This window comes from Macaca mulatta, chromosome 15 (genome assembly GCF_049350105.2).
Source record: "Macaca mulatta isolate MMU2019108-1 chromosome 15, T2T-MMU8v2.0, whole genome shotgun sequence".
Taxonomy (NCBI): Eukaryota; Metazoa; Chordata; class Mammalia; order Primates; family Cercopithecidae; genus Macaca; species Macaca mulatta.
The window spans coordinates 107,475,421-107,493,687 of record NC_133420.1 but is presented as its reverse complement, the minus strand read 5'-3'; the positions used below and the strand labels follow the sequence as shown (position 1 = coordinate 107,493,687).

The following is an 18,267-nucleotide window of genomic DNA, read 5'->3' as shown; positions in this document are numbered from 1 at the left end:
GTAGCTGGGACTACAGGCGCCCGCCACCACGTCCAGCTAATTTTTTTTTGTATTTTTAGTAGAGATGGGGTTTCACTGTGTTAGCCAGGATGCTCTCGATCTCCTGACCTTGTGATCCGCCCGCCTCGGCCTCCCAAATTGCTGGGATTAAAGGCATGAGCCACCGCGCCCAGCCCTGATTCTTTTTATTTAATGCTGCTACTAGAAAATTTTATTTCTCACATTGTATTTCTATTGGACAACGGAGTTCTAGGGAGTAGGAAATTTGGGGGGCCATTGGGAGAAGCATGCTGTTTTTCATAAGTACAACTCTTTGTTGGGAGGCAATTCTCCGTGAGTGCCTTGCATTTCTGTACATCTTGCAAGTGAGGTACTGTCTTTTTGTTCCAGATAATTTTTTCAAGGCTATTTTTATAGCAAACAGCCTAGAGAGAAATGGTATTTCCCTCCCTAGCAAAGGGCAAACCTTCTTACTGACAACATAATAAAGACGATGTCACCTGGGGCAAAGCACAGCATGCTTACTGCCCACTATAAAAGATTTGGTTTCTCTAAGCTCAGGATTTCTTTCCCATAATGCAACCCACTGTTTGTAGTTATCACTTGGCCCTCTTCATACTGCCCTGTGGGAAGTAAGGCTCTAGCAACCTGTAGGAAAAATGCTGATCCTCTGCGACTGCTTAATACAGGTCCATAAACGGCACTTCACCTCTGGCCCAGAAGTCTGTGTCTTTTGCCAGGATCCATGAAAATTGTAACAGGCTTGTAAGCTTTCAAGTAGGGTAAAATCTCAGACCCTTCATAGCTCTTGACACGCTTGTGGAAATATCTTTTTTAAATCACGTGCATTCATAACTCTGATTAAAATAAGAACTACATTTTAAAAAAGCCTTACAGGTAGTGATAAAATTAAGACCTATAAAGATGGTAATCGGTTTTTAGATATAACTGATACAAATCAATATTCTAAAGCAGGGGTGTCCAATCTTTTAGATTCCCTGGGCCTTATTCCCTGGAAAAAGAATTGTTTTTGGCCACACATAAAATTCACCAACACTAACAATAGCTGATGAGTTACAAAAAAAAAAAAAAAAATCACAAAAAAAATCTCATAATGTTTTAAGAAAGTTTACACATGTATGTAGGACAGAACTCAAAGCCATCCTGGGCTGTGGGATGACAAGCTTGTCCTAAAGTCTTGATTAAGCAGAATGGGTACAGGAATTTCCTTTCCTTCATTCTGGTTTCTTTTTACAATTCCAGCCACTATTTAATCATACATATATATATTTTATTTTGAGACGGAGTCTTGCTCTGTCGCCCAGGCTGGAGTGCAGTCGTGCAATCTCCCAGGAGATTACAGGCACATGCCACCAATCTGGCTAATTTTTGTATTTTTAGTAGAGACAGGGTTTCACCATGTTGGCCAGGCTGGTCTCGAACTCCTGGCCTCAAGCAATCCTCCCACCTTGGCCTCCCAAAGTTCTGGGATTACAGGTGTGAGACACCACGCCCAGCCTTTTTTTTTCTTTTTTCTGAGTAATCCTATATTAAAACATATTTTGTAATTATATAAAAATGTTAAAATACATAATGAAATTTGATGCCTTCTAAATTAGATAAAATTAAATAAAATTAGGTTTCATCTGTGTAGTTTACATACAGAAGAAAAAATACCAGTTCTCCATACCTGAATTAATGACACGAAAAGTTCTATAGAATTTTTTTCATGTAATCATTATACTACTTTGAGACAAAATGTCATTTAAATAACCCTTGCATTTCAATCAGTAATGAAAATAGTTTTTATTAGCACGTTAACAGAAGAAAAAGCATCCTCTCTTTCCCCATGCTCTCTCTCCCAAAGGCATACCAGGGACACACCAGCTGACAGCCTGGGGGAAGAACCCACTTGCACCCTTTCTGCCTATTGACTTTGCAGGAAAGATGAAATATACCTCAGTCTATGCCACAAAGTGGAAAACCGTAAATTCGTCGAGGAAAAGAAAGGATCCAAGAAGGCTTCCTCAATTACAATTGACCTGAATCTTGAAAATGGGTAAGATTTAGATATTAGAAAATAGGAGAGAAATGCATTTCCGACTTCTTGGCTTGCTCAGTTAGGGGAAACCTGAAGCAAAGGAAGCCTGCGAGGAAGAGGAGATTGTGATAGCAATGAAAAGCAGTTTTAAAAATAAGAGGAAGGTGAGTAAGAGATAACAGCTGTTTGCCACTTAGGTTCCGAAACCCTAAGGACGTCCTTCTCCACTCTATTATGACACGAAATCTGTTTCTCAATATGGTGAGCCACGATGAGTAAATTTGTAAGCACGTCTGTGCAAACAAGGGCAAGTTTCAGTAATGAAAACAGTAATGATAAATGGGGTCACTGTCACTCATACACGCAAACAGAATGATTTAAATGATCTCACAGAAACGAGCCCACCTGAGAAGTAGGATGCAGAAAGTTCTGCAAAGGAGGAGCCACAGAAGTGGCTCCAGGGCCAGCTCTGCCCTCCCCTGGGATGATCCCTCTTGTGTATAATGAGGTTTGCCTGGTAATTGTGCAAAGGCTAAAACTGTCCCCCAAAAATAAGGAAATGGAGAAGAGCCAAGACATTCTGGAAACTTTTTTTTTTTTTGTGAGAAGTATATATACACACACACACACACACACAAGAATAAAGGCCAAAGCTGTTCTCATCTGATCTCTCTTTAAACACAAAATGCGCTGGGCATAATGGCTCACGCTTGTAATCCTAACGTTTTGGTAGGCCGAGGTGCTGCGGATTACTTCAGCTCAGGAGTCTGAGATCAGCCTGGGCAACATGGTGAAACCCTGTCTCTACCAAAGATACAAAAATGAGCCAGGCGTGGTGCATACCTGTGGTCCCAGCTACTTGGGAGTCTGAGGTGGGAAGACCATTGGAACCTGGGAAGTCGAGGCTGCAGTGAGCTATGATTGCCCCACTGCACTCCAGGATGGGTGACAGAGCGAAGGGCTGTCTCAAAAAAATAAAAATAAACATGAAATGGTATCTTGAAAGGATGAAAGAACACCCAATACCTGGCCTGGGCGAATCCTTTTCCCAAGAACCTGGAGACGATACATTAATGGAACCAAAAAAGAAAAGGGGAAGGATGAAATGAGGGCAACCAGCAGGGCAGACCTGATACACAAGAATGATCCTGCTAAGGGCTCCCCGTTCTCAGGCCCATCTCTTTTCTCCATCATGTTTGGCCACCATAGCGGGGCCCATGGCAAATCAGCAGGGCTTGCATATTCTAGCTGCAGTTCAGTACCAAAGCAAGAATGAAAATGAGAAAATGTAGGGATTCAAAAAGGATTCTACAATCATATGCTCTCAAGACATTAGTATTTGTGTTTTCAACAGCAAAAAAGTCACCCCAAAACCTCTGCTGTTAGTTGCAGTGCTTTCTCAATACCAATATCCAACCTCTTTAAATTTAAAATGTATTGCTAGAAATACATATGTGGCTTTACCCATACAAATTTCATTAATTCTCTTGAAAGCCAAAGGAATGTCCATGATTGTATCGTATCCAAATGAAGACCATCCTAATGGTTAAGAAAAGCAACTAATAAACAAGATGTAGTATATCCATACAACAGATCAGTATTTGGTTTTAAGAAGGAATGAAATTCTGGCTCAGGGTACAACATGAATGAATCCGGGAGGCATTATGCTAACTCAAATGTGAGACGCAACAGAACAGATATGCTATTGCGTCTGGAATTTATTCCTCCCGGGGGGTTCTGGATCTCACTGACCAAAAATGAAGCCGCCGACCCTCCCGGTGAGAGTTAAAGATGGTGTGTCCGGAATTTGTTCCTCCACACGTCCAAATGTGTCCCGAGTTTCTTCCTTCCAGTAGGTTCGTGGTCTCCCTGACCTGTCAGGAGTGAAGCCGCAGACCTTCGCAGTGAGTGTTAACAGCTCTCAAAGGTGGCCTGTCCGGAGTTATCTGTTCCTCCGGTGGGTTCGTGGTCTCGCTGACTTCAGGAATGAAGCCGCAGACCCTCGTCAATGAGTATTACAGCTCATAAAGGTATGGAGGACCCAAAGAGTGAGCACCAACAAGACGTTCTGTGAAAACCCAAAAGAACCACGCTTCCACAACTTCGAAGGGCACTAAACCCGGTTGCTGCTGCTGGCTGGAATGGCCAGCTTATATATTCCTTTGTCCCTGCTCACATCCTGCTGATTGGTCCATTTTACAGAGCGCTGATTGGTCCACTTTACAGAGCGCTGATTGGTCCATTTTACAGAACGTTGATTGGTCCATTTTACAGAGTACTGATTGGTCCATTTTACAGAGTGCTGATTGGTGCATTTACAATCCTTTAACTAGACACAAAAATTCTTCAAGTCCCCACCGGACTCAGAAGCCCAGCTGGCTTCACCTGTCACTATGATTCTACTTACAGAGGTACCTAGAGTAGTAAAATGTGCAGAGGCAGAAAGTAGCGTGGTGGTTTCCAGGGCTGCGGGAGGGAAGAATGGGGAGCTAATGTTTCCATGAGAACAGAGCTTCTGTTTGGGATAATGAAAAGTTCTAGGAATGGATAATGTGAGATGGCTGCACAACAGTGCGCATATGCTTAATGCACTGAATTTCCTCAGATTTAACCTTGGGAGTTTTCAACCTCTTTGTTATGATTTTAAGAGATGCAGCTGGCTTACTATGTGACTAGATGCACCTTCAGGGCAGGCAAGTGAGTGAGATGAAGAATGTTACATGGAAGAGGCTTTTTTTTTTTTTTTTTTTTTTTTTGGAGACAGAGTCTCACTCTGTCGCCCAGGCTAGAGTGCAATGGCATGATCTAGGCCCACTGCAACCTCTGCCTCCCAGGTTCAAGCAATTCTCCTGCCTCAGCCTCCTGAGTAGCTGGGATCACAAGCACGCACCACCAGGCCCAGGTAATTTTTGTATTTTTAATAGAGATGGGGGTTTCACCATGTTGACCAGGCTGGTCTCAAACTCCTGACCTCGTGATCCCCCCACCTCGGCCTCCCAAAGTGCTGGGATTACAGGTGTGAGCCACCGCTCCCGCCCCAGAAGAGGCTTTTTAAAATTAACTTAAGAGGCTGGGCACAGTGGCTCATGCCTGTAATCCCAGCACTTTGGAAGGCCAAGGTGGGCAGATCACGTGAGGCAAGGATTTCGAGACCAGCCCAGCCAACATGGTGAAACCCTGTCTCTACTAAAAATACAAAAATTAGCCAGGTGTAGTGGTGCACACCTGCAGTCTCAGCTACTCGGGACGCTGAGGCATGAGACTCGCTTGAACCTGGGAGGCAGAAGTTTCAGTGAGCTAAGATTGCAGCACTACACTCCAGCCTGGTGACAGAGTAAGACTCTGTCTCAGTAAATAATAAAAAAAAAAATTAATTTAAGAGAAGACAGTGAAGAAAAATATATTAGCATATAGGTAGGTATGACCTCAGGTTGTCTGAAAAAAAAAAAATAACCTTTTTGAGTTTAGTGTCATGAAAGTTTAGAGACAAAAGAACAAAGGTTGTCCAACTTTCTCCAAAAGGTCAGTGTGTTTCCGACTGCCTATGCACCTTTACTGTTACCCAATTTGCTTAAAGTCTAAGTAACAGCGAAACTCACTTTTACATGATAAAAACCTGTCCTCTCAGGCAGGAGACTTCATTTGCAGAGGCTGACTTTGATGGGCTTGTGCAGAAATATCTATACATATATACATACAAAAAACAGGGTTTTTTTAAATAGCAATCTTCAACCTCATTATCACTGCAGACCAAAAATGAGAATAAAAGATCTCATTGTCTACTTTGAAATTCGACACTAAAGAGTAATGGACTTTTTTCTTTTTCTCAAATCTAAAAGTAGGTAGTTTATAATACCAAATAGAACACCACAGTTTTATGAAACAAAATTTTAGATTGGAAAATTAAAGTTCATGTTGTCCCCTCTTAAAGATGAGGTGGCCCTGGGTTTTTGGCCCTGAGGTCACCCATCCTGTGTGTCACATGGGCCACATGTCTTGGGTTTTCTAAACAGTCCCAATTTCAAGTACGTGAGGCTCCTAAATGGCTTGGTCTCAGAAATGCTAGTTCCCAAATTCTAGATTCCTTGTTTTTAGAGGTAGCTCTCAAATCTGGATTTTCAGTTTGCTAAATGTGACTGTCAGAGTAAGTATCCTTATTCCAGATGACAAAATAGAAGGCTAACCATTAGCAAAAATGAAAAGCACTCTCTGCCCAATTTCCTCTACATGTTCAAAATCCAGCTCAACCCCTTCCCGTGGTCCTTTCCCAAACCACAATGATTGCCCCTCTTTGAAATCCAACATCATTCACTGTTGGAGGCCACAGAGCAAAACAGAAGTGGAAGTCAAACAGAAGTGAAGACATAGCCCATGCTACTTCCTAAATGCATGGTTTCCGCAAGTTGCTTAACCTCTCTGAGCCTTAGTTTCCTTATCTGAAAAATGAAGATATCGTAATGACCCATCTCATTTGGTCAGTGATGCTTAAGTAACCTGCAAAGTGCCAAGCACAGTGACCGGTACACACAGCAGATGCTCAATAAACAGGAATTATCGTCGTCTCTCCCTTCAGCACTGAATCCCACATCACTCTGTCTCTGTGAACCTATCCATGTGGGTGCTTTGGAGTGGCCTCTGTCGAGTCTTAGGCTTGTCTCACACCCCTTTACCCACACTATTCCTTGGGTCTATTCAATTAGCATGAACTCAAAAAGTAAAAAAAAAAAAAACAACAAATGTCCAAATATTACAAAATCCACTTCCTTTCTCCCAAAAAATGTAGGGCAGCATCTTGGATGCTTTGTGTTAAGTATGCCTTAATAGCTCATAGTCTTTTCCAGAGAAGGAAATGAAAGTTCAGTACTTACAGGTTCTAAATTATTGTCTGGGAGCCTAACATGATTTTAGATACTCTAAAATGTGTATCTAAAGATAAACCCAGGCCTGACGCAGTGGCTCAGGCCTGTAATCCCAGCACTTTGTGAGGCTGAGGTGGGAGCATCACCTGAGGTCAGGAGTTCAAGACTAGCCTGGCCAACATGGCGAAACCTCGTCTCTACTAAAAGGACAAAAATAAGCCAGGCATGGTGGTTTGCACCTGTAGTCCTAGCTACATGGGAGGCTGAGGCAGGAGAATCGCTTGAACCTCAGAGGCAGAGGTTGCGGTGAGCAGAGATCACGCCATTGCACTCCAGCCTGGGAGGCAGAGCAAGACTCTGTCTCAAAACAAACAAACAAACAAACAAACAAAACCATAAAAAGAAACCCAGAAAACAACCTGCTTCAAACTGTACTGGGTGGTACTTTCATCCTGTCTTTGGGATTGATCTTCACCTTTCTGGACTTTGGTCTCCTGACCTGCACAAAGAAGCAGCTGGACTCATATAGGAGGTCCCCAATTCCTAAGTGATAAAGCACTTTGCTGTTCCTTAGCAGATGCGTGATGGGGGCGGGGGGCAACTATAAGGCAAAATACTACTATGTACTGTATTTCCCCGAGTCTGAGAACATTTTTTCCCTTACACTGATATTTTTCAAAATTGATACCCACTGACACAAAGTATGCTCATTACTGTGGTGGTGGTGGTTTTTTTTTTTTTTTTTTTTTTTTTACTTCCTTTAGAGATGATTAGAGATGATTATCAAATGGATGGTGCTTTTACAAAGTTATCTCAGAATTTAGGAAACTGTTAATAATAAGCAAATACTTTGCCAAGCATTTTACATACTTTTCTTATTTAATTCTCACAACCACCCTGTCAGTAGCTATTTTTATTCTCACTTACCAGGTAAAGAAACCCAGGCTTTCACTGCTCTGAATATGGTCATTTACTCCAGTTTACTGGGATTAAGAGGTGAGGCGAGGGCTCAGCCCAGGGCTGACTCCCCCGGGAACAAAGAGAACACAGCATAGTCTCTCTTTCTGGCCAAGAACAACACTGGATCCGGTTATTAACAGCTTCTAATTATACCTTGCCCTGCCTCCTAACCTTTCAAGGAGCTCGGAAATCTCCCAAATCTTCCTGCGGATATGAATGTTACAAACTCTCTTTTTGAAGGCTTCAGTGCTAAGACACATCAGAGCAACCTCTTCAACAGAGTCGCCTCAGGGACTTATTTGTGATCTAAGCTGTGACTGTGTCTTTAAACAGCTTCATAAACCTGAGCGGCAATCTTTATTCTCCATTTCACATCATCTAAATGATATTGTGGTACAGTTATTGAATTTGAAATTAGCACTAAAGCCAAGAACGAAGTAATGCTCATTGTAATGACATGAAAAGAGGTATGTGAGATGATGTGGTATTCAGCGATGAGCTGCACCTCAGCACGTTCAGAGAAGGCCGGGTGTGGTGGCGCGCACCTGTAATCCCAGCTACTCAAGAGGCTGAGGCAGGAGAATCGCTTGAACCGAGATCGCGCCACTGCACTCCAGCCTGGGCGACAGAGTGAGACTCCGTCTGAAAACGAACAAACAAGCAAACAAAAAAAACAGCCTCCAGATAAATATATTATAAACACGCACTGGAAGAACTGTGAGAAGCACACACTCAAAACTATTCAGTGAGGATCTTCCTTTTTCGGAGAGAGGATGTTTATTCAAACACTGCTGAAATGTTTGCATTTGTTATGTTCACTTCAGTAATTTTCTTTAAAAATTGCCAACTGGGATAAAGTGGTGACAGTTCTCCAAAATAAGCTCCAATTAAATATATTTGCAAAGCATATAATTTCCCAAAAACAAAAATCCATTGACAATCTCACTTCACTGACACATCCTCTGTGTTCACGTTCCCCGTTCTCTTCTGGTACTTACCTTTGCACAATACACTCATATTTTTGCTCAGATGTAATAGCAGCAGGGATTTCAGTTTCTATTCTTTTTCGATTACTGGCTATCAAAGTATCTTCATTTGTTTTTGTCACAATTAGTTCGTCTTCTGGTTGGATATTAAGGGTATTTCCAAATTACACTGTTATAAACATGAACTATGAATAGCTTTGTATATTCATAGCTTTGTTTTCTCTTTGCTTTTAAAGGATTTCCTTGGAATTCCTAGGAGTAAGGATTTTAGGTCACTACTTGTAAGTTTCTATGCCTCTTGTCTGCCTTCCAAATAAACCATACTTATACTGTCCCTGGTAACATCTGGATACCATTTGCTCTAAATTTACTATACATTTTAATTACATATAATGTTAAATGACTGCATATAAATATACTGTATAATTATTTTTGCCGATATTGCAACTATAAAATGGTACATCATCAAGGTTTCATTTTGTGATTTGATTACCAGTGGCTGAATCTTTTCTTTTCTTTCCTTTCTTTTTCTGAGACAGGGTATCACTCTGTTACCCAGGCTAGAGTGCAGTGGCATAACCAAAGCTTACTATTATTATAGTCTTGATTTCCCAGGTTCAAAGCGATCCTTCTACCTCAGCCTCCTGAATAGCTGGGAGTACAGGCACAGGCCACCATGCCTGGCTAATTTTTGTACTTTTTGTAGAGGCAAGGTCTTGCACTGTTGCCCAGGCTGGTCTTGAACTCCTGGGCTCGAGTGATCCACCTTGGCCTCCCAAAGAGCTGGGATGATACGTGTGAGCCACTGTGCCCAGTCCTGAATATTTTCTTTTGGGTTTGTTTACATCTGAGATGCAGACGAGTACAGTGGCAATGATTTCAGCTCTCCAGCCTGCCCACCCCAGCAGGAGACCTGGGAGTTACCATTTCCCAACCCAAACTTCAGCAAATACTTAGCCTCTCCTAGCTTCAGTGTTTTCATTGTTTTTTAAAAAAAATTAACTTTAAACAATTTCATTGGGGAAATGATCATATATACCTTAGAGTTTTTATAAAAAGTAAGTGAGCTAACTTGTAACATGTTTATACTGTATTTGACAAATAATGAGCCCTTAATATTGGCAATGTATTATTATTCATTATTTTCCCTTTTCTGACTTTTGTTCAAATCTGAGCTCATGTCTAAGGGTAACTTTTTCAGACTTCAAAAATGAAAATCCGTATTTCAGGTTTACTAACAAATACTTCAATACACTCAACTCAATTCCATACTGAGAATATATTACACAAAACAGATTCCTAGGCTCTGGGGAGAAAAATACTCCCCATAAATAACACGTACTCCCTGCTCTCCAGGAATTCACATAGTGGTTATTTGCTGAGATTTCTGGGGGAAATTATAGGCTTGGTCAATATAGTTACAAACTATTTTTAGAACAATGCATCCATTGTAGAGCTGAAAGAAACTTTAGGAAGCATCTAGTGTTGCTGGAAACAGCAGCTCTGGGAGCAATTACTAGGTCTTCAGGATAGGGGTGGAGTCTGTGGTCCCATAAATTACAAGAAACAAAGGCATAAAGACAGACAAGTGTGGCAGGGCACGGTGGCTCACACCTGTAATCCCAGCACTTTAGGAGGCCAAGGTGGGCAAATCATCTGAGGTCAGGAGTTCTAGACCACCCTGGCCAACATGGTGAAACCCCGTCTCTACTAAAAACACAAAAATTAGCCAGCCACGGTGGTGGGCGCCTGTAATCCCAGCTACTCTGAAGGATGAGGCAGGGGAATTGCTTGAATCCGGGAGGCGGAAGTTGCAGTGAGCTGAGATCACGCCATTGCACTCCAGCCTGGGCGACAGAGCGAGACTCCATCTCAAAGAGAGAAAAAGAAAAGACAAGACAAGATTCTCTGCTGCTGGTTTGGCTCCTTATTTCTTAGCCCTTAAGACAGTCATGTCTGCTGTAAATATTTAAAGACAGACATGGTATTCAGCATTTCTCAAACTTACATGACAAAGAAAACTTAAGAGCATATTGTAAGTCCATAACAAAAAAGTCCATCTAGCCCCAAGTTGCATCCTCCTCTGTAACTCAGGAAAAAGCTGAGGCCCTGGGGCATAAGTGGCTTTTCTAAGGGTCAAGATCTAGTGGAAAGCTGCCTTTAACCAGAGCCTGCAGCTTCACCCTTGTGGGTATGTTTCCTTCACGCTCTGCTGCAGTCCCTTCACTCAATTCTACTTTTTTGGGAGGGAGGGGCACCCACAGAACCCCAAAAGAGACATCTGACATTTCTCTGTGGTGTCAGTCACACATTCTCTTTTCTCATTTCCTTTTTTTCTTTGAGACAAAGTCTCGCTCTGTTGCCCAGGCTGGAATACAGAGGCGCGATCTTGACTCACTGCATCCTCCGCCTCCCAGGTTCGGGTTCAAGTGATTCTCCCACCTCAGCCTCCTGAGTAGCTGGAATTACAGGCAAATGCCACCACACCCAGCTATTTTTGTTTTATTTTTAGCAGGGACAAGGTTTCATCATGTTGGCCAGGCTGGTCTTGAACTCCTGACCTCAAGTGAGCTGCCAGCCTCAGTCTGCCAAAGTGCTGGCATTACAGGCGTGAGCCACCATGCCCAGCCCCTGGTCCATTTTTAGAAAATATTTACGGGAGGCTGATGTGGGAGTCAGCTGAGCTGACTCGGGGGAGGCTGCAGTGAGCCGTGATCGTGCCACTGCACTCCAGCCTGGGCAACAAAGTGAGACCGGTCTCAAAAAAAAAAAAAAGGGAAAAAAAAAAATTTACATCTTATTTTGACCCAAAATAATATTACCGAGCATGACCAATCTACCTCATAGTGCTAACTTCTGATATGCTGCAAAATCATATCTACCATCAAAAACTGGTCTCTTTCCTAATAGGAGAATACAGCACAGAGGACATGCCTCAAAATGGTCAGAAATGTCTTTGGAAAACACTTATGTTAAAGGTACTAATTTCCACTTATACATTTTTTTTTTTACATCCTGTATTTTTATAGCCATGCCTCTTATTTTCAGGGAACTCATAAGTTTTCTGACACAAGTAATCAACAACAAAATTGGTGGGTTGTCTATTACTGACTTGAAAAACACTTCTGCGTAGCAGTGAGACATACATGCATGGGTTTTTATCTATACCCTGGGGTTTGTGGAAGTTAAGCGCCCTAGGCAGGGGCACATTCCTGGGATGGCCATACTCCAGCAGCAGATATAGCGTGTGCTTCAGGCTTTTTAATTGCAAACCAGAGGTTTTGTTAATTAGCATAAGTAGTGTGAGAACCAGATCCTCCTAGGTGAATACAAGGACTGGGTTAGTTAGCATAACAGATGTGAGAAATGTGTAGACAACGGATGAGATCAGGAGGCTCCACCTATATGAAAGGATTAGGGATATTTCAGAGGCAAGTTCTACATTTACATGAAGAGGACAAACAAGCCTGGCCAGCCCCAAAGTCTGGGATAGTGTCCTAAGCGCATTCCTGGGTCCAGCTGCTGATTTCAGGAAATTCTTGATTACTTGACCCCTGCTGAATCCTGCACCAACCAGAAGACTACTGCAAATTCTACATTAAGTGGCTTCTTTAAAAAAAAATTAATTTTTAATTGACAAATAATAATTGTGTATATTTATGGGGGATAATGTGATATTTTGATATATGTATACATTATGGAATGATAAAATATACACATTTCAAGAGAAACAAGACATGTATACAACATATTTATCACTCTTCAGTTTGAGCACTTTTTTTTTTGAGACAGGGTCTCGCTCTGTCACCCAGGCTTGAATGTAGTGGCCCAATCACGGTTCACCACAGCCTCGACTCCTGGGCTCAAGCAGTCCTCCCACCTCAGCCTCCTGCGTAGCTGGGACTACAGACACACACCACCACACCCAGCTAATTTCTGTATTTTTATGTAGAGATGGAGTTTTACCATGTTGCCCAGGCTGGTCTCGAACTCCTGGGCTCAAGCGATCTGCCTGCCTTGGCCTCCCAGAGTGCTGAAATTATGGGCATGAGCTACCACACCCAGCCTGAGCAATTACTTTTAATCCAGCAGTAATTTTCTTTTCCACTGGATAAACTGGAGTGGTATATCATGAGAAAGAGGCTGTTTTAAAGTTCACTAGCCAGCGAGTTCTCAGACTACTATATAAATATATGTATATATTTCATTTACATTATATACATGGCATATCTATATAGTTACATTTACACTTGACTTAGAGTCAAAGTCATATACACATACCCAGGACTTTGATTCAAAGTTTTTCATGACAAGCATGTAAAATTTCTTAGTATAGACCCTAAGAGTATCCTTAATATGTTTATTTAAAAATTATATGTGTATACTACTGTTCCTGGGGGGTCCTTCCTCCCAGAGCTCCCAAGATGGTGGGGGGTGCTTCCAAAATGGCGGCAAGTCTTGTGTTCTCTGACCTGGGGTTCTTGGCCTCACGGATTCCAAGGAATGGAATCTTGGGCCATGTGGTGAGTGTTATAGCTCTATTAGAAGCTGTGGGTCATGGAAGAGAACTGTGGAACCCAGTGACTAGTGTTCAGCTCGATTAGGACGAACCCAGGCACTTAGCCGTGCAGGAACAATGGCAAGCTTTAGGCCAATTAGGAGTGGCAATGGGTGCCTCCCTGGATCAGGAGCACAGCGGACACCCTGTCGGATCTGGAAGGATGGAAGTCAGCGGCGCATCTACGATGGCAGCAAACAGCAGTGGTGGATGGCGAGTGAAAGTTCAGCTCAAGCCGTAACACGGACCAGAAGAGAGTGCAATTCCAAGATTTAATAGAGTGAAAACAGAGCTCCCACACAAAGGGAGGGGGCCCAAAGAGGGTAGCCGGCTCAAATGCCTGGGTTTATATCCCAATCATTGTCCCTCCTGCTATGCTCTCAGGAGATAGATGACTGGCTCCTTCTTTACCTCCTGTTTTTGCCTAATTAGCATTTTAGTAAGTTTTCTTTCCTACCTGATTGGTCGGGTGTGAGCTAAGTCACAAGCCCCGTGTTTAAAGATGGATGCGGTCACCTTCCCAGCTAGGCTTAGGGATTCTTAGTGGGCCTAGGAAATCCAGCTAGACCTGTCTCTCACTACTGTACTAATAAATTACATGTATCATAATACAAAAACTTGGAAGATGCAATAAAACCTATTACTTCAATTACAGTAGTGCATTCCTGGTTCTGCTACCTAAATCTTGACACTTAGTTTCCTCCGTCCACCAATCACATAGGTTTTTGGTGAAATTCACCCAGTGGGTTTCAATCAATTGTAAAGACTAATAAAAATAGTCTGCAGGTACCCTATAAAATTAACAAATGGATTAAAAACTCATTGATACTTTTCACTTAAAGTAGTTACACAATTCTATTTCCCAGTTTTTAATTTTTTTTTCCTTTGAGAGCTTTGGTAACTCACAAATGTACAATATTTTTTGGCAATATGTTCACATTACAATGAAAACATCTCCACACAGCCACTTCCCAAATGCCTCTCGGTAGCAGAAATTTATTTTGAAAAGTAATTCACTGTAAGACCCTCACGTTTACCTTGGATTTTTCCCTTCTCCCCAAAATATCTGACTACTGATAGGTATAGCAAAGTTGGAAAGAGGCAACACATTTGAAACCCCATCTTTCTGCTAAAGAGAGATGCAGACACCTGTAAGCTCAACCACTCTTACACATCTGGCAACAAGAGAACTAGGAATGCTCTGATGGGTGCAAAGGATGGCCCTGCTCCCTCCCCAGGGCATGGCAAAGGATGACAAAGCTTCTACAGACTAAAGCAATGATTCTTTCTCATGCCATGACATATATACCAAAAGGCAACCACTGAACTTCAGTTTCAGCTGTCTTGGCTGAAGGGAGAGGGCTGAGAGAAATGCAGTATCTCAGTATACCTATCACCGGCTCAGGGACAAGTCTAGGTTGAGAGATGCTCTAATTTAAAGGCTTTGTGTTTCTAAAGTTAAACAACTCGATGACACCCTATAGCTCCTAACTTGCAACATCTCGCAGTATGCTTGATAGCCAGGTGAGCAGGGCTCCAGCTAGGCAAGGAATCCCTGTCTCCTATCCACCTTAGATTAAGGAACCACATTCACCATACAGGACACAGGACTGAAGGAGGATCCGCACGCGGTGGCTCACACCTATAATCCCAGCACTTCGGGAGGCCCAGGCAGGTGGATCACCTGAGGTGAGGAGTTCGAGACCAGCCTGGTCAACATGGTGAAACCCTGTCTCTACTAAAAACACAAAAATTAGCCAGGCACAGTGGCACGCGCCTGTAATCCCAGCTACTCAGGAGGCTGAGACAGGACAATCGCTTGAACCTGAGAAGCGGAGGTTGCAGTGAGCTGAGGTTGTGCCACTGCACTCCAGCCTGGGCAACAGAGCAAGACTGTCTCAAAAAAAAAAAAAAAAAAAAAAAACAACTGAAGGAGGGCCCACTGGCACTCCTGACCTTAAATGCTTATAAAATTGTAAATAGAAGTTCTTACACTTCCTTTCAACACCCCCAAAGGACTGTCATTCGCTTCCTGCTCTGGATACCAATATGATCTCAACCTTGTTTTCTGTCCTGCACAATTGGTCTTAGCCTTATTTTCTGTCCCACACAACTGACAAATGCTGTAAACTCCAGGCAGCAGGGACTGGAGCTCAACACAGCAGAGTGGCTTTAACTGGACTCAGGGCCACTCAACAGGCAAGTAGCTCTCAATCTGGTTTGTACAGTGGAACCGCAAGGGAGCTTTCAAAAAGGACCAATAACTGAGTCCCCCTACCAGATATTTGATGGAATTGGTATAGAGTTTGACCTGGGTGTCAGATTGTTTTAAAAGCTCCACAGGTGTTCCTAGTGTATAGCCAACACTGAGAACCATGACGTGGGACATGAACCTGCATGGTGTGGAAGGGGGTTGAAAAGGTCCCTCCCCTCCAGGACCGTCACCCGTAGTGGCTTTGATGCCCATCAGAAGATCAGCTGAGGTGGTGGCTCACGCCTGTAATCCCAGCATTTTGGGAGGCCAAGGCGGGCGGATAATGAGGTCAGGAGATCGAGACCATCCTGGCTAACACGGTGAAACCCTGTCTCTACTAAAAATACAAAAAATTAGCCGGGCGTGGTGGCGGGCGCCTATAGTCCCAGCTACTCAGGAGGCTGAGGCAGGAGAATGACGTGAACCTGGGAGGCAGAGCTTGCAGTGAGCAGAGATCACACCAGTGCACTCCGGCCTGGGTGACAGAGCGAGACTCCATCTCAAAAAAAAAAAAAAAAAAAAAAAAATCAACTGAGCATTTACTGCCTTTAGTTATCAAGCATGTAAGGTCAAAGGTAGGAAGCAATTTGCAGAAAAAGCGGTGCAAGGCTATTTCAGGTGAACAGACAGGGCCAAGATTCAAGGCAATTGTCATTCATAATACTTTCCAGGGAGCCAAACACAAAGCTTGGCACTAGAGACTGCTTACTAAATGCTGGTTGAAGAAATACCTGACTGCACACACAGACACACCCCAAACTCAGCCAATAGTTTTGCCACTTCCTTCAGAAAAAAGTCCTCACGATCCTGGTCCCAAAATCTAAAGCATCTTTATCCATCCTCTCCCTCCCTCCTTCCATCAGAGAACAATTTCTGCACTGTGTTCTCACCTTCTCTGAAAACTGGTCCTATCATTTATTTCACCCTCCTGCATCTTTAGGCTCTTCCTCTCTACCAGAAAATTCCCAGTAGTGGCCAGACACAGTGGATCATGCCTATAATCCCACACTTCGGGAAGCCAAGGTGGGCAGATTGCTTTAGCTCAGGAATTTGAGACCAGCCTGGACAACACAGACGGTGAGACCCATCTCTAGAAAAAAAATACAAAAATCAGCCAGCCATAGTGCTGTGCACCCTTGGTGCTACTTGAAGGCTGAGATGGGAGGATAGCATGAGCCCCAGGGGGTGGAGGTTGCAGTAAGCTAAGATTGTGCCACTGCACTCCAGCCTGGGCAACAGAAAGAGATCCTGCCAAAAACAAAACAAACAAACAAAATCCCAGTAGCATTAGAGCATGTTTAAATTTCTCCCATCTCAATCTGAAACAAAACAAAAACATCACAGACCCTTCATCTCCTCCCTGCCCCGCATGAATATCACACTTCTCAGTACCCTTAACAACAGGCCTCTCTTCTTCTACCAAATACAGTGATCAAACTCTATGGGCTCTATGGGTCCAGCCCTTTTCTCTTCTCATTCTACACCCTCTTTGGATGAGTGCTTTTTATGCAGTAATTACTTATATGCAACAGCTCCCAAACACGTATCTCCACCCCAGATCTCTTTCAGGAGTAGCAACTGTCTACTCCTTGTCTTTACTTGGATGTCTCACAAACAAAGCACACATCCAAAAAGGCATTATCTTCCCTCCCACACCTCGTGCCAACCCGCTCCTCCTCCCGTGTTCTCAATCGTCATAATGGTTCCACCATCCCATCCTACTCAGTTGTTTATGCCAGAAACTTCTGAATCAACCTTGTTACCTCCCTCTCCATCAACCATCTCCAAATAATCACCGCCTTCTTGCTGATTTTCACTACAAACCCAATCTCACTCCATCTCAATCCCTCCCTGTCATTAAGCTTTATCCAGTGCTGCTACACCATCCCTGGGTGACTGCAAAAGCACTGTTTGTTCACATCCACCCTCCTCTTCCCCAGGGTGGCCACATGATCACACAGGCTGTGCCTGCACAAGTCTGGCTCAGGGGCTAAAGCCTTTTGACCTGGCCCAGCTGGGACACAGTGCTGCATTTTTTCTAACTGGTCCACACAGAATAGAAGCCTTTCTTGCGTTTGCACAAAGACACCATACGTGCCAGCAGGACCTACCTCTCTAAACTATTCTCTACATAGCAAACAGCAATCATTTTACAAACTCAAATTAGGCCAGGCACGGTGGCTCACACCTGTAATCCCAGGACTTTGGGAGGCTGAGGCGATAGGATCTCTTGAGGTCAGGAGTTCAAGACCAGCCTGGCCAATATGCTGAAACCCCGTCTCTACTAAAAATACAAAAATTATCTGGGTGTGGTGACGCGCATCTTTAATTCCAGCTACTTGGGGCAGAGGTTGCCGTGAGCCGAGATTGCACCACTGCACTCCAGTCTGGGTGACAGTGCAAGACTCCGTCTTAAAAAAAAACAAAAACAAAAAAAACCTCAAATCAGAGTCAGGCACAGCAGTGCTTGCCTGTAGTTGCAGCTATGTGGGAGGCTGAGGCAGGAGGATCACTTGAGCCCAGGAGTTTGACAGCAGTGTGCTATGATAGCCACCGCACTCCAGTCCAAGCAACATAGCAAGACTGTCTCAAAAACAACAAAAAAAAAT

At 43.3% G+C, this 18,267-nt stretch overlaps 1 protein-coding gene across 11 annotated transcripts in view; it reads right to left on the bottom strand.

Annotated features, from left to right (window-relative positions):
* Positions 1–18,267, bottom strand: part of GCNT1 (glucosaminyl (N-acetyl) transferase 1) — a 59,957-nt gene that overhangs the window by 19,641 nt on the left and 22,049 nt on the right. The window contains exon 1 of one of the 11 annotated variants that reach the window (XM_077966276.1): positions 8,406–8,497. The exons of 7 other annotated variants lie outside the window; for them this stretch is intronic. The gene's annotated coding sequence lies outside the window, so the exon portion shown is untranslated. Of the gene's footprint in view, positions 1–2,884; positions 3,007–8,405; positions 8,498–18,267 lie in introns of those variants that run through there. 3 more of the 11 variants (XM_077966275.1, XM_077966272.1, XM_077966277.1) reach the window with 3 other exon arrangements.